At 45.5% G+C, this 18,120-nt stretch overlaps 1 protein-coding gene across 3 annotated transcripts in view; it reads right to left on the bottom strand.

Annotated features, from left to right (window-relative positions):
• The window catches only part of LOC140717621 (spectrin beta chain, non-erythrocytic 1-like), a 448,197-nt gene extending 431,324 nt beyond the window's left edge, over positions 1 to 16,873 (bottom strand). Inside the window, exon 1 of one of the 3 annotated variants that reach the window (XM_073031202.1) lies at positions 16,551 to 16,873. The gene's annotated coding sequence lies outside the window, so the exon portion shown is untranslated. The remainder of the gene's footprint in view (positions 1 to 16,550) is intronic. The other 2 variants (XM_073031201.1, XM_073031203.1) reach the window with 2 other exon arrangements.
• Between the last annotated feature and the right edge of the window lie 1,247 nt (positions 16,874 to 18,120).

Below are 18,120 nucleotides of genomic sequence, written 5' to 3'. Positions count from 1 at the left end.
TCGGCTGCTGCAGTCTCACTTTCACGAACTTCGGCTCTGAATGCTATTTGCTTTACTTTTATTGTTTGCACGGTGTGTTTTTTTCTTTCCTCTCTGCACATTGGGCGTTTGATAGTCTTTTTACGAGGTCAAGTTGCAAGCTCGACATCAACCTGGCACGGATGGTACGGGAGTCACTGGAATGACATCAACCCGCCGGCACGGGAGCGGTCTGTCACTGGATCGAACTCGGGAACCTCCATTCTCAAGCCCGGCGCTAATCTCACTGCGCCACCAGCCGACCGGGCAGGGTCAGGGTGAATCTTGCTAAGAGAAATTTAAGCCAAATACAAAGTTACACGCTCAACACAGTGTCAACAGCAAAGACTTAAAAATGGCAGATGGCGTTCTCCTTCCTCGGTTCGTAAGTACGAGTTGTCTGTAAGTCAGATGCTCATAACTCGGGGACTACCAGTATATATAAACGGGTTCAATTGGGTGCCTATAAGGTGACAAATCTCATGGTTGTATATAGCATAAATACTTTGATAATACATGTACATTGAACTTTCCCTCATCTTTTTACGCTGGTTACCTCCCCTTTACTCTCTCGGTCAAGATAAAAGGCTTCAGCAAGAAACATCAACCACCCATTTCCTGATTCACTGAGTTCCTCCAGCAGCATGCTGTTGATTTTTGGCAACATAAGCCACTTCCTTGACTTGATCAATTCCCAAGATTAAATTATGAATCTCACTTTTTTCAACCTGACATCACTGCATGGTACCTCACCACATTAAACAGGATAAATGCAGAAGTTAAGTACTCTGAACCGATAGGTTTTTAAAGTTTGCATATTGTTATTAGCTATTCAATGTTCAAAATTCAAGGTAAATTTATCAGCAAGGTACATATATGTCACCATATACAACCCCGAGATTAATTTTCCTGTGGGCAAACTCAGCAAATCTATTGAAAGGTAATTTCCACAGAACCAATGAACGGCCGCCCAATTGGGGCTTTCAACTCACGTGCAGAAGACTACAAACTGTGCAAAAGCAAATAAAAATAAATAGCAATAAATATTGAGAGCATGAGATGAAGAGCCCTTGAAAGGGAGTCCATTTGATTGTGGGAACATCTCAATGGATGGGCAAGTGAGTGTGGTTATCCCCTTTTGTTCAAGGGCCTGATGGTTGAGGGGTAGTAACTGTTCCGGAACCTGGTGGTGCGAGTCCTGAGGCTCCTGCACCTGCTACCTGATGGTTGAGGGGTAGTAACTGTTCCTGAACCTGGTGGTGTGAGTCCTGAGGCTCCTGTACCTTCTACCTGATGGTTGAGGGGTAGTAACTGTTCCGGAACCTGGTGGTGTGAGTCCTGAGGCTCCTGTACCTTCTACCTGATGGTTATGGGGTAGTAACTGTTCCGGAACCTGGTGGTGTGAGTCCTGAGGCTCCTGTACCTTCTACCTGATGGTTGAGGGGTAGTAACTGTTCCTGAACCTGGTGGTGTGAGTCCTGAGGCTCCTGTACCTTCTACCTGATGGTTGAGGGGTAGTAACTGTTCCTGAACCTGGTGGTGTGAGTCCTGAGGCTCCTGTACCTTCTACCTGATGGTTGAGGGGGTAGTAACTGTTCCTGAACCTGGTGGTGCGAGTCCTGAGGCTCCTGCACCTGCTACATAATGGCAGCAGCGAGAAGAGAGCACGGCCTGGGTGGTGGGGATCCCGGATGATGAATGCTGCTTTCCTACGACAGCGTTTCACATGGATGTGCTCACTGGGCCAAATCCACAACCTTTTGTAGGATTTTCCATTCAAGGGTATTGGTGATTCCATACCAGGCCGTGATGCAGCCAGTCTCCACTACACATCTGTAGATTGTCAAAGTTTTAGATGTCATGTCCTCAAAGTCCTGCGCAAAGTCCTAAGGAAGTAGAGGTGATTTTCAATGGGGGGGGGGGGGGAGGTTACCGTGCAATAACCCTGTAAGCTTTACAAATAACTCACTGCAATGTGCTTGATAAATTACTCTATTTTTAATGGGATATGTTGCTGTGATCTCAGGTCCTGTTCATTTTATCACCATTTACAGTGAGCCCAAATGTATCTGCTCCACATCCACTTCACTGGCTGATGCCTTTTATCAAAAGAAATTAGATGCCTTCAGACCCAGATATAGTGGCCATTAGAATATTCAAAGCCACATCAATCACACAGATCCATGCACTCAATCCACTAACACCCTATTAAGAAGACACTGTCTACAATTAAGCCCTAACCTCCAGTGCCTTAGTCAAGTCGTCACTCTTCAGGTATTGATGGCCATGCGCAATGACAAAATGCTGCCCGATCTGATCCTCACCCAATATTAACACAACATTGTTCAGCTCATCACAAATGGGAAGAAATCGGGACTAAACATTGCTCCCTCCCTCACCCACCACGACCTGCACCAGCTAACTCATCATGGCTTGGGACTTTTCGGATGGACCCAGCTCTAAGTCAAGAGGTGAAGATGACAACAATGAATGTTGCAGGAGACTACTGCAAAAAAAAGAAGCCATTAATAGTTGGAAGAGATTAAAATCAAACTTCAGAAAGGGAGATGAAGGTCCAGAGAGAATTGCACAGGAGAGGAGACAGTGAGTGGGGGGGGGGGGGGGGGGGGGGCGGGAAGGGGGGAGAGAAGAGAAACAAATAGGAGAAAGGAATGTTTCAGAGAGAGGCACTGAAAACACATCCCTTTTTTTTTTAAAAGAGTCAAGTTAGCACGTGCAACAAACTGCCAGCTCAGTTATCCAGCATCTGAGTACTACTTTAATAAACATTCTTTTCCGTTTGTGTGAATTTTGGAATGACCACACGCTTTTTACTATTGCTATCTCGTAATAACCATAATCATTGTGTCTGACCCAGAGGACCTTGCTGGAAGCAGAACTGTAGATGAAGTAAGCTCACTACATCCCGCTGATAGTATCTTAATGGAGTTACGCTGAGTTCCTGGTGTAAATAACTGGGCCAATAGTCTCGAACACTTTCCACTTTCTTTGCCCAGCTATCTTGTCAAGAGTTCCTCAAGCCAAAAAACTTTTTGTTCCTTTGAGCTCAGAAAGATTTCGAGCAACTTAAGAGATTTGAACATCTGTCATAATGTTTGCACATTTAGTTACTGTCTGTTAACGCCACTGGCAATTAGGGCAGAAATGAAGGTCCTCTCTCTGTGTCCGTCTTTGGCCATCTTCTCTATTGTGCCCCTGGTGTGGTTTGGGGGCCCTCATTTCTGCCTCTATGGCACGGCGCCGAGTTGTCTTTCCTCTCCCGCGTTTCCTCCACCCTTCGTATTTGCGTACACATAATTCAACAACAACTTGCTTTTTTTTTACACTCGGTGGCCACTTTATTAAAGTACAGGAGTGGATTCCGGTGTTGTCTTCTGCTCCTGTAGCCCTTCCACCTCAAGGCTCGATGTGTTGTGTGTTCAGAGGTGCTCTTCTGCACACCACAGTTGTAACCCACTGTTATTTGGGTTACTGTCGCCTTCCTGTCAGCTTGAACCCATCCTGCCATTTTCCTCTGACCCCTCTCATTAACAAGGCACTTTCGCCCAACGAACCGCCACTCACTGGACAATTTTTCTTTGTTTCTTGCTTGCCATTCTTTGCAAACTCTAGAGACTGTTGCGTGTGAAAATCCCAGGAGATCAGCAGTCTCTGAGATACTCAAACCACCCCATCTGGCACCATGGTCAAAGTCGCTTGGTCAAACATCCTGATGTTTGGTCTGAAACAACCATGCTTTTATACTGAGAGTTGCTGCCACATGGCTGATTATATACTTGCATTAATGAGCAGATGGACAGGTGGACCTGCATTATTATCTGACCTGACCTTTATAAATCAGAGCACTGAGTATAGGAGTTGGGATGCAATGTTAAAATTGTACAAGGCATTGGTGAGGCCAAATTTGGAGTATTGTGTACAGTTCTGCTCATCAAACTATAGGAAAGATGTCAACAAAATAGAGAGAGTACAGAGGAGATTTACTAAAATGTTACCTGGGTTTCAGCACCTAAGTTACAGAGAAAGGTTGAACAAGTTAGGTCTTTATTCTTTGAATCGTAGAAGGTTGAGAGGGGACTTGATAGAGGTATTTAAAATTATGAGGGGGCTAGATAGAGTTGACATGGATAGGCTTTTTCCATTGAGAGTAGGGGAGATTCAAACAAGAGGACATGAGTTGAGAGTTAAGGGGCAAAAGTTTAGGGGTAACACGAGGGGGAACTTCTTTACTCAGAGAGTGGTAGCTGTGTGGAACGAGCTTCCAGTAGAAATGGTAGAGGCAGGTTCGATATTGTCATTTAAAGTAAAATTGGATAGGTATTTGGACAGGAAAGGAATGCAGGGTTATGGGCTGAGTGCAGGTCAGTGGGACTAGGTGAGAGTAAGCGTTCGGCACGGACTAGAAGGGCCGAGATGGCCTGTTCCCATGCTGTAGTTGTTATATGGTTAATAAAATGGACACAGTGTGTAGCATTATAACAACACAGGAAAACATTCCAAGGACAGGGCAACGTAGTAGCACGGTGGTTAACACAACGATTTACAGTACAGGAGACCCGGGTTCAATTCCCGCCACTGCCTGCAGGGGGTTCGTAACGTTCTCCCCCGATCAGATGAGTTTCCTCCATGTGCTCCAGTTTCCTCCCAAAGATGTACCGGTTGGTAGGTTAATTACCCATTATAATTTCCCAAGCTGGGATTAAATTGGGGGGGCTGGATGGCCTTTTCCCTCAAAGAGCTGGAGGGGCCTATTACGGATGGTCAGTCAATCAAGAACGGAGAGTTGTCAAACTGGCTCATTGAAGAGATAATGAGGACAGCTGGCTCAGACAAGATCAGCCTGAAGCGTCTTAAAGGAGAAAGGCAGAGAAATTTAAGGAGGTAACCTCGAGCCCAAGCAAATCAGCCATTTGATGGTTCCATCGCAGGAGGTGGATTAGCTCAGTGTCTGCATTCTGCATCAAAGCAATCCACTTAGTCCTACATTCAGCCCAGAGCTCTGTAAACTAAACTAGGAAGACCAGAAGATCGACTTTACTTCCAAACGAAGGCAAAACTACGCAGAGACAGATGGGTGAATGCCAGTTCAATGGTTCAGAGAATGTATACAGTACACAACCTGAAATTCTTACTTCCCACAGACATCCACGAATTGGAAGAAAAACCCCAAATGAATGAATGACAGGAAAACATTACCACCTCAAGCCCCCCTTTCCAGCCCCCCCATACACACAAGCAGCATCCACATGTAATACTGCCAGTTTCTAACCATCATATAGACTGGAGGAACTCAGCAGTAAACACAAAGTACACTGTAGATGCTGTAGTCAAAGCAACACGCACAAACAAGTGCTACACCTGTCCCTACACCTCCTCTTTTACCACCATTCAGGGTCCCAAACAGTCCTTCCAGGTGAGGCAACACTTCACTTGTGAGTCTGTTGGGGTAATCTGTTGCATCCGGTGCTCCTGGTGCAGCCTCCTCTACATCGGCGAGACCCGACGCAGATTGGGGGACCGCTTCGTCGAGCACCTCCGCTCCGTCCGCCACAACAGACAGGATCTCCTGGTTGCCACTCACTTCAACTCTGCTTCACATTCCCATCTAGATATGTCCATACATGGCCTCCTCTACTGCATGATGAGGCCGAACTCCGGTTGGAGGAGCAACACCTCATATACCGTCTGGGTAGTCTCCAGCCCCTTGGTATGAACATCAAATTCTCCAACTTCTGGTAATTCCCTCCCTCTCCCTTCCCCCATCCCAGTTTCACTCTGCCTCCTCTTCCAGCTGCCTATCACCTCTCTCATGATTCTGCCTTCTTCTACTACCCATAGTGCTTTCCCCTTACATTCCTTCTTCACCTTTCCTGCCTATCCCCTCCCTGCTTCCTCTCCCTCACCCCTTGATCTTTCCTCTGATTGGTTTTTCACCTGGCACCTTCCACTCTCCCCCCACCTTCTTTATAGGGCCTCTGCCCCCTCCCCTCTTCAGTCCTGACGAAGGGTCTCGGCCCGGAACATTGACTGCTCGTTTCCACGGATGCTGCCCGACCTGCTGAGTTCCTCCAGCGTGCTTGTGTGTGTTGCTGAGGATCGCAACAGGTCGGGCAGCAACCACGGAAACGAAGAGTCAACGTTTTGGGCAGAGCCCCTTCCTCAGGACCAGAAGAGTCCTCGGCCCGAAACGTTGACTACTCGTTTCCACGGATGCTGCCCGATCTGCTGAGTTCCTCCAGCATTGTTGTGCGTGTTGCTTTGACCCCAGCACCTGCAGAGTATTTTGTGTATACAGACTGGAGAATTGCTCATAAAGTCTTGGAACATAACAGCACAGAAACAGACTCTCTGGCCAATCCAGTCCATGTCAAACTCTTTAGTTGCCTCGTCTCAATGAGCAGTGCCAGGACCAGAGACACCTTTCCCCAAATACTCCTCCCATTCATGTACTAATCCAAATTTCTCTTAAATCTTGCAATCGAAGCATTTCCACTGGGAGCTCGTTCCACACTCGGCACCCTCTGAATGAGTTTCCTCCTCAGGTTCCCTTGAATATTTCACTTTTCATCCTTAACCTGTGACCTCTAGTCCAGCCTCATCCAATCTCTGTAGAGAAAGCTCATTACGTCTCAGAATTTTTGTATACCTTTTATCAAATATCCCATTGTTCTCCTGTGCTCTAGGAATTAAATACGTAGCCTATTCGATCTTTCCTTATAACTCAGGTCCAAGTCCGGGCAAACATTCCTGTGAATTTTCTCTGAACTCGCTCAATCTTATTGAGAGGCGGAGCTACAATGGCGCAAGACAACAACTTCTTCCAGCTCATCCGCGGAAACAGTTTAATTTCTACCTTTAACATCTCCTTTTTCTCCCCCTTTTCAAGGCGGCTGGGGTTCTGTCAGTGGCCTTGACCTGCAGCTGCATTCAAATTATGGGTCTTCCCGGGCCCCCACCACCTTAATTCGGCCCGTACTCCACGCACCACACCTGTCCTGCGCCTTCGAGATTTCGGATCACACTGCAAAACCGCCAGGGTCATACCGAGTTTGACTGCAGTGACCGTTTGAGGGAAAAAGTGCCATTAATAAAGTATTTAACAGTTATTTTTGCTGTGCTGTGCTACTCCAGCGCCATTTCAGACTACAGGTTTCCCCCACTATCCAAAGGTAGAGCGTTCCTATGAAACCGTTCGTAAGCCGAAATGTCATAAAGCCAAGAAGCAATTTCCATTAATTTATATGGGAAAAATTGTTTGAGCGTTCCCAGACCCAAAAAATACCCTACCAAATTATACCAGATAAAACATAAAACCTAAAATAACACGAACATATAGTAAAAGCAGGAATGATATGATAAATACACAGCCTATATAAAGTAGAAATATTGTATGTACGGTGTAGTTTCACTTATCAAAATCGGGAAGACAGCGAGTTGAAACCGATTTAGAGGGAAAAAAAATCAGTACGTACACGCATGCGCACACAACTGCCCGCACAAGGCTTCACGGTCATGGTGGTCTTTCTCGGGGTAAACACACGTATAAAGCGGGGTGTCTTTTTTTTTGTAAAAGCGAAAATCCTCTTTGGTTAGCGAAATCAGGTGCTAATGTAGGTCTTTCGTAACAGCGAACTGTCGTAAAGCGAACATTCGAAAAACGGGGGGTTGGGGGGGGGGACCTGTATTTGAAATGTTGAACTCTTAATTTCAAAGTAAATTTATTACCAAAATAGATACATCACCACATACAACCCCGAGACTGATTTCCAAAGTAAATACAGGGAAACAGAACAGAATCAATGAAAAACTGCACACAAGATCCATTTGCAAAGGACGATGGGAGTTTTGGCGAACTACTAATTCCTACTCTTTAGGGTGCACCAATGGTTAAACAGTCCTTCTCTAAAGTGACCGACATGGAAATGCTTCCACAATCCATCAGCCGCACATCCACACCACGACACTCGATTCTTACTGGTCTGCCATAGAATCTAGGGCACAGTATTACAATCATCTGACATTATCTGGACAGAGTCAATTAATTGACTCTGGTGTAAATTTAGATTAAAAAGCCTCCTTGCGTGCAGAACATCTGCTCTACTCTGGGGAGTGCATTGTCACGGTCTCAGCTGCAACTTTTTTGGCCATTTGTTAATTCATGGGAAACCCAACATTTCAAAAGGTTGACAGGTTCATTTATGATCCAAGTGTGAATGCAGAATACAACTCTGAGATTCTTCTTCTCCAGATAAGCCACAAAACGGAGGAAACCACTGAGGTAGAAAAATATCAAATCAACCCCTCCCACACAAAAAAAACTGTGCAAATGGCAGCATCAACCCCACACAGAAAATCAAACTGTGCAAGCCGCAGGAATATCAAACCCTAACACCCCCCACACAAAAAAAATTGCACCAAGTGGCAACAAGAGAACTGCAACGCCATCAAATCCCCCCATACACGCGGGGGGAAAAACCCGCATAAACGGCAACAATACCATCAACTCCCACTTCCCCCCACCATGCAGGAAAACAAACTGTGCAAACGGCAAGAACATCGAAACTAAAACCACCCCCCCCCCCCCCACCGCACATGGTAGAGTGGTGATTAGCACAATGCTTTACAGTACCAGCCTCCTGGGTACAATTTCCATCACCGCCTGTAATGAGTTTGCACGTTTTCCCCACGACCACGTGGTTTCCTTCAGATGCTCCAGTTTCCTCCCACAGTCCGAAGACACGCCGGTTGGCAGGTTAATTGGCCATTATAAACGGGTGCAACACTTTGTCCAAGGGTGACCTGCAGGCTAGCGGAGGGAAGGAGCGCCTGACTTTGGTAAAAACGTAGCTCCATCCCACCGCTCTATGTACTAGTCTAAGAAATTAACCATTAAAGTTCAAAAAAGTTCGAAGTAAAATTTATTATCAGAGTACATACACATCAGCACATACAATCCTGAGATTGTTTTTTCCTGTGGGCACAGTCAGCAAATCTATAGAACGGTAACTGTAAACAGGATCAGTGACAGAGCAAGAGCATAGAAGACAACAAATGGTGCAAATGCAAATATAAATAAATGCTGAGAGCATGAAATAACAAGATAAAGAGTCCTTAAAGTGAGATCATTCACTGTGGGAATATCTCAATAGATGAGTGTTGTCCCAGAGCCTGATGGTTGGGGGTAGTAACTGTTCCTGAACCTGGTGGTGCGAGCCCATTATGCTCCTGTACCTTATATCTCAGCGTTACATTGGTGAGACCCGACGCAAACTGGGAGACCGTTTCGCTGAACACCTACGCTCTGTCCGCCAGAGAACGCAGGATCTCCCAGTGGCCACACATTTTAATTCCACGTCCCATTCCCATTCTGATATGTCTATCCATGGCCTCCTCTACTGTCAAGATGAATCCACACTCAGTTTGGAGGAACAACACCTTGCATACCAGCTGGGTAGCCTCCAACCTGATGGCATGAACATTGACTTCTCTAACTTCCGTTAATGCCCCTCCTCCCCTTCTTACCCTGTCCCTGATTTATTTTGCCCCCTCCCCCTTTTTTTTCTCTCTCTGCCCATCACTCTGCCTGCTCTCCATCTCCCTCTGGTGCTCCCCTCCCCCTTTCTTTCTCCCTAGGCCTCCCGTCCCATGATCCTTTCCCTTCTCCAGCTCTGTATCACTTTCGCCAATCACCTTTCCAGCTCTCAGCTTCACCCCACCCCCTCCGGTCTACTCCTATCATTTCACATTTCCCCCTCCCTCCCCTACTTTCAAATCTCTTACTATCTTTCCTTTCAGTTAGTCCTGACGAAGGGTCTTGGCCCGAAACGTCGACAGTGCTTCTCCTTATAGATGCTGCCTGGCCTGCTGCGTTCCACCAGCATTTTGTGACAATAAACACATCAAACGACCTCAGTAACGTGAACGTTACCAGTTACATTTTAACCATTAAATTGTTCATTCTCTCTGAAAATATTGGTCCCTCCACTGCACATTCCTCAACCCGTACATATACCTTTCTAATGTATCCTCCTGCCAGAACATGCCCTCAGTAACAGCCCTTAGTCTGTTATTTAAGTGAGATTCATCTGCAGATTTTATCCTCACTTTCCTAAGCTACTGTGTGTTATTCACACTGCTGAGCTTGACACCATGTTTTGGAGAAATGTCGTTTCTAATCATATTATACATATATACATGTAATTAAAGTAGTTAAATTACAACAAACTTGACTTGAGGTAGAAATCTTTGAAAGCACTGGAAAAAACACAACGTGTTAAATCTCTAAGACTACATAAATTGGAGTATTGTGTACAGTTCTGGTCACCGAATTATAGGAAAGATGTCAACAAAATAGAGAGAGTACAGAGGAGGTTTACTCGAATGTTACCTGGGTTTCAACACCTAAGTTACAGAGAAAGGTTGAACAAGTTAAGTCTTTATTCTTTGGAGCATAGATGGTTGAGGGGGGACTTGATAGAGGTATTTAAAATTATGAGGAGGATAGATAAGAGTTGACATGGATAGGCTTTTTCCATTGAGAGTAGGGGAGATTCAAACAAGAGGACATGAGTTGAGAGTTAAGGGGCAAAAGTTTAGGGGTAACACGAGGGGGAACTTCTTTACTCAGAGAGTGGTAGCTGTGTGGAACAAGCTTCCAGTAGAAGTGGTAAGATTTTGTCAGTTAAAAAAAAAAATTGGATAGGTATATGGACAAGAAAGGAATGGAGGGTTATGGGCTGAGTGCAGGTCGCTGGGACTGGGTGAGAGTAAGCGTTCGGCGCGGACTAGAAGGGCCGAGTTGGCCTGTTTCCGTGCTGTAATTGTTATATGTTATATGTTTAAATGGGAAGAAAAGTGGGATAAGTCCAAATGATTTATTCGTATTTAATCGCAGGACATGGATCTCTAATGAATTGCCTTCATTTACTGTCTACCTCTAAGTGAACATTCTTTGACCAAGGCTAATAAAATGGCCTAAATAGTCTCCTACTGTGGTGAACTAGATATACCTGTCTGACTGCTCCTGTGGCTCCTCCCACAGACCCCTGTATAAAGGCGACTGTGGGCTGCTGCTCTCCCTCATTTTCCCCAGGATGTAGTGTTGTTTATTCTTCCAGTCAATAAAAGCCGATATCTCGCTTCCTAAGTCTCAGCGTGAGTTATTGATGGTGCATCAATTTTATTGACTGGAAGTTCAAACATGGAAACCGTTTTACGCCCAGAACGCTCAGATTTGGACCCCCAAGACCCTGAAGCAGCTCTTGCCTTTGAACACTGGCTTGTATGCTTCCACTCATACTTGGAGGAGGTTCGTGCCACCGACTCAGCTGTTAGGCTCAGACTTCTCCTCTCGAGGGTCGCCCCAAAAAGTTTATTCATTCATCAGGGACCTCTCGACCTACGAGGGGGCGCTTGACGCCCTCAAAAGACAGCAGCCCACAGTCGCCAGTCCCCAGTATGCCTACTTTATTGTTATGCCTGAGTTATTGATGGTGCATCACCTACGCATCATACTTTTACAAGATTCTGCAATCCGAAACCTCCGAGGATCTCACCTGGGCCCAACATATCGATGTTACGCTCCAAAGAAGGCACAACAGCGGCTTTGGAGATTTGGTATGTCACCGAAAACACTCTCTGTGGAGAGCTTTCTAACTGGCTGGATCACCGTCTGGTATGGCGGGGGGAGGGGGTGGGGCTGGAGGCGCACGGGATCGAAATACAGTAAGCCGCAGAGTTGTAACCTCAGGCAGCTCCATCATGGGCACGAGCCTCTGTGGTATCCAGGACATCTTCACGGAGCGGTGCTTTAGAAAGGCAGCGTCCATCATTATGGACCCCCACCACCCAGGACATGCCTCATTGCTACCTTCAAGGAAAATGCATAAGAGCTTGAAGGAACACACTTAACGATTCAGGAACAGCTTCTTCACCCCCTGCCATCTGATTTCTGAACGGACATTGTATTGTGTACAGTTCTGGTCACCGAATTATAGGAAAGATATCAATAAATTAGAGAGAGTGCAGAGACGATTTACTAGGATGTTACCAGGATTTCAGCACTGAAGTTACAGAGAAAGGTTGAACAAGTTAGGTCTCTATTCATTGGAGCGTAGAAGGTTGAGGGGGGATTTGATCAAGGTATTTAAAATTTTGAGAGGGATAGATAGAGTTGACGTGAATAGGCTGTTTCCATTGAGAGTAGGGGAGATTCAAACGAGAGGGACATGATTTGAGAGTTAGCGGGCAAAAGTTTAAGGGAAACACGAGGGGGTATTTCTTTACTCAGAGAGTGATAGCTGTGTGGAATGAGCTCCCTGTAGAAGTAGTAGAGGCCAGTTCAGTTGTGTCATTTAAGGTAAAATTGGATAGGTATATGGACAGGAAAGGAGTGGAGGGTTATGGGCTGAGTGCGGGTAGGTGGGACTAGGTGAGATTAAGAGTTCGGCATGGACTAGGAGGGCCGGAATGGCCTGTTTCCGTGCTGTGATTGTTATATGGTTATATGACATTGAACCCGTGAACACTACCCCACTACTTTATTTTTGTATTACTTAATTTAACTATTTAATATATTACAGTAAATTATTTAATATATATTACAATATATACTTACTGTAACTCATCTTTTCTTTTTTTTATTGTACTGTTGCCATAAAGACAACAAATTTCACAGCATATGCCGGAGATTCAGATTCTATGTAAATTGAACCAGTTTGCCTTAATTAAGGGAATATAGATTGGATACTCTAGCTTGGGGGACACACGACCATAACAACGGATGAAGGTAAATAGAATGGCTTTCACCCAATCTCTACATCCTCTAATACACTTTTCCATTTAAAAACGCAGCAATCTCAGCTTTAACTAAACAAGCATTTGAGGTAAAGGATATTCAAGCTCGCAATGCTCTGAATCAGGAACTTTTTCAGCTTCTGGATGGCCAAGGCTTTGTCCTTGAGACTGTAAACCCCTAGTTCTGTGCTCTCTAGCCAGAGGCGACAGGCTCCTGGTATCTAGCTGCTAATCACTCCCAGAATTTAATTCGTTCCAGGGAACGTGGGCTAATTTTCACTCATTGATTCCTCATCCCAGGAATCAGTCCAGTGAATCTGCACTGCAGATTTGAAAAAGAAAAAACAACACCACAGCCTACCTTACGGACAGAAATCAGGTTGACACAAGTTTTCATCCAAACTCTGTACAGTGCAGATAAATACCCTCACTCTTGGACAGCAACACTGCCGCAAGAAACTGCTTGGTGGACGTGCATGTTAATCTGTCTCATGAACTTGTAAACCTTTATGTCAGCTTTACTTTCTTCCTATCATTCAAAACAAAAGGCTTTCTTCTTCCTCCACGGCTTATATACTCTGTTTATCTTAACTCTGTGGACCTCGCTCCTCATAAATTAAATTACCGTAGAGTGATTCCTCATGGATGCGATAACAATGTTCATGGGAGAAACAAACCGCTTTGCAAATATTTCACGTTTTGTGAGAATAGAGACTGGCATATCAATACTTGGCTTTATACTTTAGTTCCCTCTCATATTTAGAGAAACGGCAAACCCCTCGTATCTGATGATCAGCCAGGAAAAACAATGATCATAGACTCTGCGAGTGCTTTCAAAAGTCAAACATGATGCTGGGCTTGAGCAGCAGAAATATAAAAGAGCTGCTTGTTTTAACGGACAACCGAATGAATGCAGTGGGAACTCAAGAAGAGATGCCAAGGCTGACATAGCCCTTACTGGCATACTAACATTTCAAGCTGTGAAAGATATGCTTGGGACAAATTCTCGGGTCTATACTGCCAAATGGAAACCAACTTAAGAGGTTTTCCGTGGGAAAAGAAACCAGCTAATGGCGAGGAAGTGATGGGGACAAATTCCACTTAAGTTATCTCCTGGGCCAGATCAGTTAAAGAAAAATGAAAATCTAATACTAAGGAGTTTGAGGAGATTTGGTTTGTCACCAAAACCACTCTCAAAGATTTCTACTGATGTACCATGGAGAGCATTCTAACCAGCTGCATCACCGTCTAGTCTGGGGAGAGGGGGGCGGGGACGCACAGGATCAAAATAGGCTGCAGAGAGTTGTGCACTTAGCCAGCTCCACCATGGGCACTAGCATCCAGGACATCTTCAAAAGTAGCGGAGCCTCGGGATGGTGGTGTCCCGTCACCCACAACGTGCACTCTTCCCACTGCTACCGTCAGGAAGGAGGTACAGGAGCCTGAAGGCACACGCTCAATGATTCAGTAAAAGATTCTTCCCTCCTCCCATCCGATTACTGAATGGAGCATGAACACTCCCTCACTTTTTTTTTTAAAAATTTCCTTTTTCTTGAATTACTTAACTATTTAATACACATATACCTTTTTCTCTATTATTGTATTGCTGCCACACAGACAACAAATCTCACAGCATATGCCGGTGATATTCGACCTGATTGGAATTCTATGTAAATTGAACCAGACTAGTTAAGGGAATACAGATGGGACTCTCCAGCTTAGGGTCACAGTAAAATAACATGATGCATGAAGGTAAAGAGAATGGCTTTCACTCAGTCTCTACAGCCTCTTCTCATCCTAGATGCAGCAATCTCGACTTTAACCAAACCAAGCGTCCGCAGCCCTTTAAGGTAAAGGATACCCAGGCTCGCGATGCTCTGTATCAGGAAGATTTTTTTTTCAGCTTCTGACCGGCCACGGCTTTGTCTGGAGACAGTTTTGTGCTGTCTGGCCAGAGGAAACAGGCTCCCGGTGTCTAACCTGCTGATCACTCCCAGAATTTAATACATTCCAGCGAAGGTGGGCTAATCTCCGAGGCAAAGGGTGTTCACAATAGATACTTCATTGATTCCAAAGGAAGTTACAGTGTCACGCTGGCAGACAAATATTGAAGAGCGATAAGAATAAAAATATAAGCTACCTCAGTCTAACAGGAGGGGAGGGGGTTCTGAATCAGGAAATATTTCAGCTTCTGGCTGCCCAAGACTTTGCCCTGAGACTGTAATCCCTAGTTTCGTGCTCTCCAGCCAGAGGAAACAGGTTGGCGGTATCTAACCTTCTAATCACTCCCAGAATTTAAGATGCTGCGGTCATTGGGGGCTAATTTTACTCTATCTCTGAGGTAAAGGATGTCAAAAAGACACACACACACACACACACACACACACACACACACACACACACACACTTAATTCAGTTTCTTTTCCTCACTATTATGTACTGCTGGTGCAAAGTTATATGGAGGAATTTAAGGTGGGGGGTTACATGGGAGGCAGGGTTTAAGGGTCGGCACAACACTGCGGGCCGAAGGGCCTGTACTGTGCTGTACTATTCTATGGTCTAAAGTTAAAAGATTTCACGACATATATAAAACTGATTCCATTATTGATAAACTGTTTCCCCTCACAAATGAGCCAAGAGTCAACGGGCACAAATTTAAAGCGATTGGGGTGGGTGGGAGGGAGCAGTATCCTCTCGGTGACATCTGGGAAAGCTGATTTATCCCCCGAGCGCCTGTGATTCAAGACACAGATGAGTGATGAGAGAGGGAGAGAAAAAAATTCTAAGTATTTGAAGTTAAGAGAGAGAAAAAAAAATCACAGTTAAGGAGATTGATTGACGGAATGGGGTTAATGGAATTGCTCTCCAAAGGAATGAGATGGACTGGATGATCGAATTACCCCCTTTCGGTGCAGCGATTTTTATTTAAATCGCGACTTGATAGGAGAGCGTTCCGTATTAATTTTCCAACCCATCCTGCCCGACTGGTGGCACGCCAATCGGGTTCGAGGGCTTTTGGGGATTAAAATAAAAAAGCTACCGAGGAGGAAAAGCTTCACGCTCAGGGGGGGAAAAAGGGGGGCAGAGATTGTCCAGAATCAGGGAAGCGATCCAACGGGGTGGGGGGGGTGTCTCTATCTCGACAGGGAGAAGTCGCTAGCTCCCTCAGGTTTGTGTAAAATGGGCAAGTGCATTTTTCTCTCTCTCTCTCTCTAAAGCTGTGGCGACTCGACTCCGGGAGTACTGAGAAGTAACCGACGCAATTTCGCAGCAATTCACCTCCCGGTAAAATGCAATCACTCCAGTTGACATTAATGAGCAATTTTGCAATTCGGTATTCGCTATGAAACTACACCCCCCCCCCCCCCCACCACCCCCGTATATTATGCAGTGAAACTGAAAGGAAATCGTTCGTTTAAAAAAAAAATGGTTATATTCCGCACAGATTCATTAGCCAACATTTGGGTTGCTGGTCAGAACGGCTTCGTAGCGGGGGCTTTGCAAAAAAAAAATAATAATAATTAAAAATAACATCATCCGAACCTCGGAAAACTGGTAATGCACGTCCCAATATCTATTTATATTCCAGGGCGACTGCAAATCTGAGCAATCCTTGCATCCGATCCATCATCACACGTACGGGGGGGAAAAAAAACACAACACACACACATTTGCAACACGTTGAATGGAGACTATTTTAACAGTATCAAATGCACCTTTTAATGCATACCTTTATCCTCCGAAAGGAGTCTTCCCACAGAGCCCGGAGCGATTTGGGTTTTTAAATCCACATAGCTGTGTCAGGGATGCCGCGAGTTGTACAGGAGGTCCCCACTTTTTTTTCCCCCCTCCCGAGCCTGGCAAAGGAAATAATCCAGCGTTAGATGGTCTCCGAACGGATGACAAAAGCTCGTGTGGTTGGAGTGGGCAAAGCCGCGATCCTTCCCAGGCTCAGATGGATGTTATTGGATTGCCTGGGATGCGGAGGAATACAGGCGGCGCTGAGCAGGAACCAGACAGTCAGACACAAGCTCACACAATGCAGTGAACTGGAGCGGAGCGGAGCGGCAGCAGCACATGGCTGGCCAGGGGCTCCCGCAAACGCACTGCGTTCTGCAAAATAGGCCAGAAACATCACGTCAATTTTAATACCTCCGCAAAAAAAATCGCTCAAGTTAACATAAAAATATTTTTTTTTATTTAAAAAAAAATCAACCCGACCGACAGCAAAATAAAAATTGCAACATTTCGGAGGGAAAAAAATGTGCATTTTCCTGTCGGTCAATTTTCCAAGTAATTGGGTGAACTCAGCAACCCCCCCCCCGCCAATCCCACAGAATTGTTAGCCTCATCCAACAATAAAAGATCGGTTTTGCAATCCTGAAGTTCACCTTCGGTTTGCCAGAGGAAATGGGGTAGCAGGAATCAGTCAGGCCACTCCATCAGTGGATCTAATCCTTTGACCCCGACCCCACTCTCGTGGGCAGTCCATGATCCTTGGGTCCCCCGAAAGGCCAGAAATCTATCTCCTCGTAAGTGGGGGGTTGGAGGGATTTGTGTATTTTTTTCCAGTTTGCAATTTAATTTGATATTTATAGTTTTGAAAACTGCCATTTCCCCCCTGACTCGTGCAAGTATTAATACCTATAACAGGTGGGTGCCTTGGGCTCTTGCCACAATCGCCAGTGACTGGAGTCCAGCTCCTGCCGCTGACCGTGAGGAGTCGGTACGTTTGTCCCATGACCGCATAGGTTTCTTCCTGGTGCTCTGGTTTCCTCCCGCATGCCAAACACGTACGGGATTTAAGTTCCAAGTAAACTTATCATCTGAGTACAAACATGTCACCATATACAACCCCGAGATTTCCTTTCTTGCAGGCATACTCAATAGATCCATGGGATCATAACCACAACAGAATCAATAAAAGAGCGCACCAACTTGGGCGTTCAACCAGTGTGCAGAAGACAACAAACTGTACAAACAAATAAATAAACAAGGCAATAAATATCAAGAACACAAGATGAAGAGTCCTTTAAAGTGAGTCCATAGGTTGTGGGAACATCAGTGATGAGGGGCAAGTGAAGTTAGCCCCCTTGGTTCAAGAGCCTGATGGTCGAGGGGTAATAACTGTTCCTGAACCTGGTGGTGTGTGGCCTGCGGCTCCTGTACCTTTCTCCTCTTAGCAGAGAAAAGAGAGCATGCCCTGGGTGGCGAGGGTCCCCGATGACGGGTGCTGCTTTCCTGTTCCGTGTAGATGTGCTCAGTGGTGGGGAGGGCTTTAACCGC

Source organism: Hemitrygon akajei, chromosome 28, assembly GCF_048418815.1.
Source record: "Hemitrygon akajei chromosome 28, sHemAka1.3, whole genome shotgun sequence".
NCBI lineage: Eukaryota > Metazoa > Chordata > Chondrichthyes > Myliobatiformes > Dasyatidae > Hemitrygon > Hemitrygon akajei.
Note: the sequence above shows the minus strand (reverse complement) of the source record. Positions and strands in the feature narration are given on the sequence as shown.